This window comes from Onychostruthus taczanowskii, unplaced genomic scaffold, assembly GCF_017590055.1.
Source record: "Onychostruthus taczanowskii isolate IOZ18803 unplaced genomic scaffold, ASM1759005v1 scaffold74, whole genome shotgun sequence".
NCBI lineage: Eukaryota > Metazoa > Chordata > Aves > Passeriformes > Passeridae > Onychostruthus > Onychostruthus taczanowskii.
Window position 1 is genome coordinate 3,303,188 of NW_024505229.1, and position 7,929 is coordinate 3,311,116.

Consider the following 7,929-nt stretch of genomic DNA (forward strand, 5'->3'; position numbering starts at 1 on the left):
CCCGCCCGCTCGGACCGCACCGCACCGCAGCGCTCCCGCCCGCCGCCCCGGCCGGTAAGTGCCCGCCCGCACTCCCACCGAAGTTTCCCCCGGTGCCGCAGCGGCGCGGACTCTGCGGGACGGGGCTGCCCGAGCTCTCGCCGAGCTCTTCGCGGCGCAGCCACCCGAGGTGCGACCGTCCCCCGTGGGGTGGGATGGAGTACTCGCCGCGGGCACCGGGTAGTGCACCTCGCCGTGTCCCGGTGCCGGGAGCAGGGCAAGGACCAGCGCTTTTCCCGGGAACCCATCCCGGGATACGAGTCCCAGAGCTGCCCAACGCCCGGAGGCTGCCCGTGGGGGGCTGCGTTCAGAAAGCGGCTGGGGACGGAGCCTGGCGGGATGGAGAGGGGGGCGGCCAGTGGTGCAGGAGGCTGCGGAGCTGGCGGGGAGCGCCCAGGGGCGTGGGGACCCTCCCGAAAGCGTGAGAGCCCCTGGGAATGCGGGGCCACCCCGAGGATGCCGCGCGGTGCCGCCGGGTCAAAGGTGCCCTCTGGGCGCTGCGGGATGCTCCAGCTCCTCATCCCTGCGGATGCCCCACAATGGGTGCCCTTGGGGTGCTGGCCCCGGGAGTGGCGGGGGAGCGGGGCTGTTCCCGCAGCATTGCGGGGAACCCACCCTGGCGCTGGGAACCCGGGCAGCGGCGTGGCCCCAGCGTGGGCAGCTACAAGCCCCGCTGCACTGACGGCTTCTTCGTAGCGGCCTGGCCAGGAGCCAGCTCCAGACAGACCCTCCGTCTGGATTCCCCCGCCGTGGCTACACCATCTCCGGGCTCCTCCAGCACTCCCTACGCTGGCTGGGTGCCGTCAGGGTGCAGCCGTGCCGAGGGGCTCGGTCCAGCGCCGGGGATGTCACACTGGGGTGCCGCAGCCCTTGCTGTGCTCAGCACATCGCTGCTCCCCTCAGCCTAGTTTTAAAGAGTGATCCCAAAGGAGCTCTGCAAATTGCGCAGGGGACAGGCAGCGTTGCAAGGTGACTGTGGCACAGAGAGGGGGGACACAAGTCTGTGTCACCCATTGCTTCGTGGTCTTCAGCTGTATCAGTGCCTCTGTATTTCTCTCTGCACGGGCGCTCCTTGGCGCAGCGCTCTTCTGTCCTCTGAGAGAGAGCGGCCGGGGTGCTGCGGGGTGTCACCCACTGCAGAGTGTCCGACAGCACAGCCTCTTGCGCTGTGGAGCTGCAGGGCGCTGCTGGACTCCCCGCCTGCTCCTCTGCTGCAGCAAAACTTCAGTCCTGAGCGCAGGCTGGCGGTACGCGAGCTGCTGCTGCAGCGGTGTTACTCCTGCACGCACCGAGAGGCAGCGCAGCCACCGGCAGGAGTCCCCAGCCTGCTGCATTATTGCTCGCTAGCACAGTGCCTCGGCCGCACGCTGCCGAGGGCTGCCGGACCCCCGGGGCACCCCTGGGGCATCCCCGGGGCTCTTCGCCCTTGCTGCCTGCGGGTGCTTTTGGCCGCAGGATTTGGGTGGGAGAAAGTGCGGTTTGCGGTGGTCTGTGTGCAGGTGGAGTGTGACATCGAGGGGGAGGTGATACACCCAAGGTCATCGAGGCCAGCAGTGGCAGCAGGAGTCGCCTGTGCTGCTCGAGAACAGCACAACCCAGCGAAGCACCCCAGTGCCCCCAAACCTGAGCGCCTCTCAGAGTGATGCTGTGTCTCCTCCTTGCTTATGGGTGTAGTGCAGGAATGGGTCTGACCTTGCCCGATCCCCTGGCACCTTGCCCGGCCTCCCCTGGTGAGCACCCCTGCCCTGCTTGCTGGGAGCCAGCCTGAAGCCCTGGTGCCCCCGATTCTGCAGGGCGAGGACATGTCCCTTGCTGCCTGTGAGCCAGGCGGTGGCAGTGGCACTGAGCACCACCAGTGGCACTGAGTGCTGGCTCTGCACCCTACTGCCCACAGCACCCACGGTCCCAGAGGAGGGAGGACACACAAATAGAGTCATATAGACCCTCTATATACATGTACATGGATATATATTATATATCGATGGCAGGGGGATTTCCAAAACTAGCCACTGTGGTGTTTGCCTCCGACTGCTCCCATGGGAGCTGCCTCCTGCTCCATAAGCCCCAGGGATGGTCACTGGGCTGGAGCTAGAGGCCACGAAGTGAGCTGGGACTCCCACTCCCCCGCAGGTCCTTCCTCCAGTTCACCATGGTTTTGGCAAAGTCCCAGCTCTGGGAACCGGATGACTGCGGCTCCTCATTACGACTGGAATTTCTCCTTCCCCAGGCTGCGCAGAGAGCTGCGAGCTGGCAGCCGTGATGTCCTCCAGCAGGATCAATGCCCAGTGTACAGATGGGACCCAGTGCCCACTGGTTTAAAATCCTGTATTTTTTAATTCCCTACTCCCGGCAGTGCAGCTCGGCACTGTGCCCGGCCGTGCTCCTCCTCAGCCTGGTGGCCCCAGCCCCTTCCCTGTGCCAGTTATCTGGAGCCGCTGGGAAGTGCAATCGGCAAAAAGCTTTTGCCCTTGGCTGCGGTCGGCCTTTCCCTCCTGGATGATCAGCCGGCTCTTCCCCGGCTCATGTCCTCAGCTCAGCTCCTGCGTGAGCCTGCGCTCCCCAAAGCGCTCTTTGATTATTAGCCCTAATAATTGTGTTATCGCATTGACTGAACTGTTTCAGATGCCAAAGCTAATTTTGCTTTTCATGCCTTCCTTCATCAGTAATGGGATTTTGATAACATCACGCATCCAAAAGTATTGGATAAACTTGGCATAATTCCCCATTTATTAATTAAACCGTAAATTAGGCAGCGTGCGTCTGGAATCTGAATGCCCCAAACTGGTGTAATCCTGCTGCTGGGGATGGTGCTGGCCCTTTCCTGTCAGCCCTGGGGTGTGGGATCCTGGCGTCTCCTCCTGAGTTTGGGGGCTGCCACATCCCAGTGGGACCACCTGCTCCATTGCTTCCTGCGTGCTGGAAGTTGTGATGTTTCATCAGATCTGGTGTTTGGAGTAGGAGTTGTGTTGTCCCTGAATTTAGCTGCTGGTCAGCAGTCAGAGTCTGGCAGGGCTCCCTGTTCCCCCTGGGGTGATTCTGCTGGTGCTGGTGCTTTGGGAGGGGTGACTGCAGCCAGCTCTGGCAGTACATGTGGCAGTGCTGGGCTGTGTCAAATTCCTGCCATCTGGAGCCACATCCCATTCTCCCACACAGGAAGTTGTCTGACTGTTGCACTAAACCCATCCCCACTGGCTGGCTGTGCCCCCATTGGCCTGGAAGGTACTTCTGGCACTGACAGGGTGTCCTTCTCCTTGTGCATCTTAAGGAAAGTTGGTGTGTTTTAATTAATCTGGGGTGTTTTCTGCTCCCCAGCTTTTCCCAGCCCTGCAGGGTGCAGTAGATGTGGACTGTGGGCTTGTGCATCCCTGGGGATATGGGGAGACCAGGAGTAAAGTGGGTGCTTGTGGCACAAGATGTAGGTGGGTGCTGTGGGATGAGATGGGGTAGTCCAAGCCCTGAGTCTGGACTGAGCTGGAGGTGGCCTAGGGGGACTGTCCTGCTGCCAGGCACCAGGGGAGCTGTTTGGGGCCAGGCTGAAGCCATGGGCATTGGGAGTGCCTGTGAGCAGCAGACAGTGTGACATGCCTGTGTGCCAGGCTGGTTTGGGATCAGCAGAGCTGATCTGGTATCTGACATTCTGGCAGTGCTGGCATGGGATGAGGCATCCCCGACTGCTGTGAGCCTCATGTGGTGCCTCACACCACAGCAATTCCACCAAAACACCATGGAGCCTCCAAACTGCTCAGCATCATCCCAGGGAGATGCCTCCTACCTTCTCCTGCAGGACACAGGGTGTCCCTGGGGGCGTGCTGGGACTGAGGGCTGCTGCTTCTGGGGAACCCCAAGTGGCACCCCATCTCCCACTGGCCTCCAGCAGAGGATTCAAGGAAGAGAACAACCCCGAATTTCAGAGCCATGTGTGGATTTACAAGCTCCCTGTGGGCTCTGCTGCTGTATTTCTCTTTTCCCGGGGCAGTCCCAGGGTTTTCTCCTGGAGCTGAGGCCTGGCAGAGCTGGGTTAGTGCCTGGGATGAAGGTGCTGGCTTGTGCCCACTGTGCCCATGCAGCATTGGTGGCACCACTGCCAGCAGCTTGGCACAGCCCCTGCCGGGTTCTGCAGTGAGCTGTGTGGGGCTGTGCCAGCTCAGGCACTGCTCTGTGCCACGGGAGAGCCGAGCAGAGACCTCCTGGTGGGGTAGTGTGGGCCTGGCCATGGGGAACCCTTGGAAAGGATGGTGACCACCAACACCAGATCAGGAACCAGGGTGCTTTGCATCTGGGCTCTTCAGGTTTTTCCGGGGAGGAACAACCTTCTCCAGGATGCACTGGTGAAGCAGCTCCTCTGTGCAGCCCTCAAAGTGTGTGCTGTTGTGCTTGTGCTGACAAAACACTTGGAGTCACACAGGGATGCAGTTCAGAGGGGCCAGGCAGGGACAGACAACCCCCCTGTGGTGTTCAGGGCTGTGCTCATCACCCCAGCTGCGCTCCCAGCTCTCCCAGTGACATTTCTCCGTCTGCGCAAGGTTTATTCATGGAACTCAGTCCTGTGTCCTGGCCTTGGTGGGGCTTTGTGCCACAACAAAATCCCCTGGGCTGCTGTGGTGGTGTGTCCTTGCTGATCCCATTATTGTGCTTCCTCCATTCCCTTTGCCACCCCAAATGCCACAAGGCTGGAAGACCCTGGGGACACAGAGCTCTACTCTGCCTCTGGGCTCTCCATGCCTTGGAGCTGGGAAGCAGCACCAGCATTGCTCCCACAGGCATCCAGTCCTGGGGGACTGAGCCCAGGCTGACAGGGAGGAGGGGAATGAGCATTGCTGGGAGCTCCCCAGGGATGGGAGATGGTTTCCTGGATTCTAACACCAGCCCATCAAGACCTCGTGCTTGGCTGGGAGCTGTGGAGATTTCCCTGGAGCCTCCCCCTGGAAACGGCCCCTCGTGGCTTGTGTCTGGGTTCAGCCCATGCTCTGAGCTGGGGAGCAGCACAGGGTGTGCACTCCCTGCTCCTGTCTGGGATCGATCCACCGCGTCTCAGCTTGCGCCTGGAGCTGCTTCTGGCTCTTCCCCAGGAGCTGACCTGGCTCCTTTTCTCTCCTCCCATGCTGATCTGGAGCCATCAGCGTGGCACGGAGCCATGGCTGGGAGTGCTGGCAGTGTGGCTGTGGTGCCAGCAGCATGATGCCCACCCGGGAGGGCAGAACTTGGAACTCCTGGCTGTGTGGTGGCTTCCAAGTGCCAGGGCAGCTCAGCCCATCACCATCTGGTGCCCTATTTAGCTGCTCTCGTGTTGCCTTCAGAGCAAGACACTGCTGCCATGGCATCACAGTGCTGGGGAGTGGGCTGGGCTCTGGCAGCACCTGGAACCTATTTGTTGGGAGGCTTCTTTGGCCATTCATGGCTCTGTCTGCCAAGGGTGGACTGCGTGTGCTGCCTGGGGTTGGGTGAGCCTGGTGGTTTGCTGTGGCAGTGGTCAGTGCCATATGGGATGTTCCACATGCCCTGCTGTCCTTGGCAGCAGCTGTGTCCCCACAGCTCAGGAAGTGGTGTCCAGCATCCCCAGCTGCCTTTTCTACCTGTGCCATGGTGGCACATGGCATGAGCCAAAACCCTCTGGAGGAAGTGCTGGTGGTGAATGGTGCCTGCAGCCCCTGCAGCATTCCTGTGGGATGAGAGAGCAGTGCAGCAGTGATGGGAGACACTGGGAAGCAGAGAGCCACAGTGGAGAGAGGGACAAGGTGCTCATTGGTCCCTTTGCTGTTGGCACCTGAATTTCAGGTGGCAGTGCCTGCCCTAGCTCTGCAGGAGCCCTGGCACCAGTCCCAGCTCAGCTCCCTTCTGCCCTTCCTTTCTGGGGCAGCTGCAAACCAGAGCCAGGGCCTGATCCCTCTACAAGAAGTGGGCTTTGGGGGGATCAGCACTTCTGGGTGCCAGGCAGGGCTGAGTGCCCAGCACTGGGTCCTTCTCTCCTCTCATGTGGGCGCTGGTGTTGTGGGCTGTCACTGCCCTCGTCCCCCATTTCTCCTTGTTGCTGTTCTGATTTTAGAGGCAAAGGCACAGAAAATCCCTGAGCTATCTCACTGGGCACCCTGGCACTGGTGGGTGCCAGCAGTGGTCCCCATGCAGGGAGGTGTCCCTGGGTAGGGACAAACCTGAGTCACAATGCTTTGGGGGACCGTGCCATTGCTGAAAAGCTCCCCAGTACCTGGTAGGTGTTGGCTGGGGGATTGCTTTGCAGAAGGAGATGCACAGGAGCAAGCAGGGCAGGGTGGGATCATCTCTTCCCCACATTAAATTTTAGGTGTCCATCCAGAGGGAGACTTCTGGCAGCAGAAGCTGATGGTTTGGCTTGGGAACACCAGAAGCCATCAATCTGGAACCCAGATGATGGACAAAGGCTGCCTTAAGGCTGCATTTTCTGCTAGACCTTGCTTGGTTTTGCTGTGAGTAACACAGATCCTCTCTCATAGGCAAGCACTGGCTGTGAAACCACCATCAGTTTTAAATTTTTTATTTTACAAGCTCGCCCTCATGAGCTGGGGCTGTTTTCTTTCTTGAGGCCAGGGGCTCCATGATGAAGAGCTCAGATTCCAGCTGTGAGGCAGTGAGGCAGCAGCTCATCAGCTGGGCAGTGTGGTGCCCTCCTTGGATTACTCATCCCTGGGGAAGAGCCTGTGGCTGGGGCTGCTGAACCCCAGCAAGTCGTTAGTTTTAATTAGGGAGCTGGCGGGTGAAGAGGCCATGAGTGGAGTGTGCCCTGGTGGGAGGAGGGTGCTAGCCAGCTCTGGTCCCACCCAGAGATGCTGCTGGAGCCTGCAGGATGGGGAAGCAGTACTGGGGGTCCCAGTGAGGTCTGGTGGCTGTCACTGGCCCACTCAGAGATGGGGGAAGGCTGAGCTTCAGCCCTGCTCTGGGATTTCCTCTCAGGACGCTGCTTCCCATGCTGTGCCTCAGTTTCCCTTGGAGTGTGGGGATGTCTGGCCAGCAGCGCCTGCTCCTACATGGGTTTGGGGACAGGAACACGTGTCCCTGAGAGGGTGATGTTTCAGCAGCTCAGGTCCTCTGGTGCCACTTGCTACTGGAGTATCCTCCCCCCATCACACCCCCCAGCTGTAGGAATACCCTCCCCTGAGAAATGTGGAGCTGGGGGAGCAGAGACTCCCCTTGCCCTCAGCAGAGTGGATCAGGGTGGGAATGTGGGAGGATCCTGGGGGAAAGTGCTCCCCAAGCCCTGGGATCTGCTCCACCATCCTGGCTGCTGAGGGTCTCATCTGGCACTGCTGATGCAGCTGCTGTAGTGTTGTGCTGGAGCTGGGGAAGGGGAGCAGGGATGAGATTCTACTGTTTTGCTCTGTTGCAGAGTCCCTTTGCACCAGGGTCCTGCAGCATCTCCCCACCCAGCTCCCCCTCCCCTCCTTCCTCCCTGATCCTTTGGTATGGTGCCTTCACACATCCCTTGCCAGGAGTTCTCTGTTAATTAAATGACCATTAGAAGCCAAGTCATGTTTTTGCCTTAATTAGAGTCTCCTGTCTCACCACTGTGAGCTGAAACTCTGGCCCAGCATGTCCCTTCTGTGTCCCACTGTGGGCTGACGGGAGCGCTGGGGAGCCAGGGCCGCCGTGCCCGGCCGAGGGATGCCCAGGCATTGTGCCAGTGCCTCCCCAGAGATGGGATCTCCCCCTCCAGCTCCTGACCCCAGAAGCAAAACATCTGTTGGCATCAAAATCCAGATGGGGCACTGCCAAGTATCTCAGCTGTAGTCTGGAATCTCTGCTTGGCCCCGGGCTGCGCTGCAGGATTGTGTGGGCTCTGTAGGGCTCAGGCTTCCCGCTGGCATCGGGGTGGGAGAGGTCTTCCCTTGAAACTGGCTCGGGATTTTCATTCATGGTCAT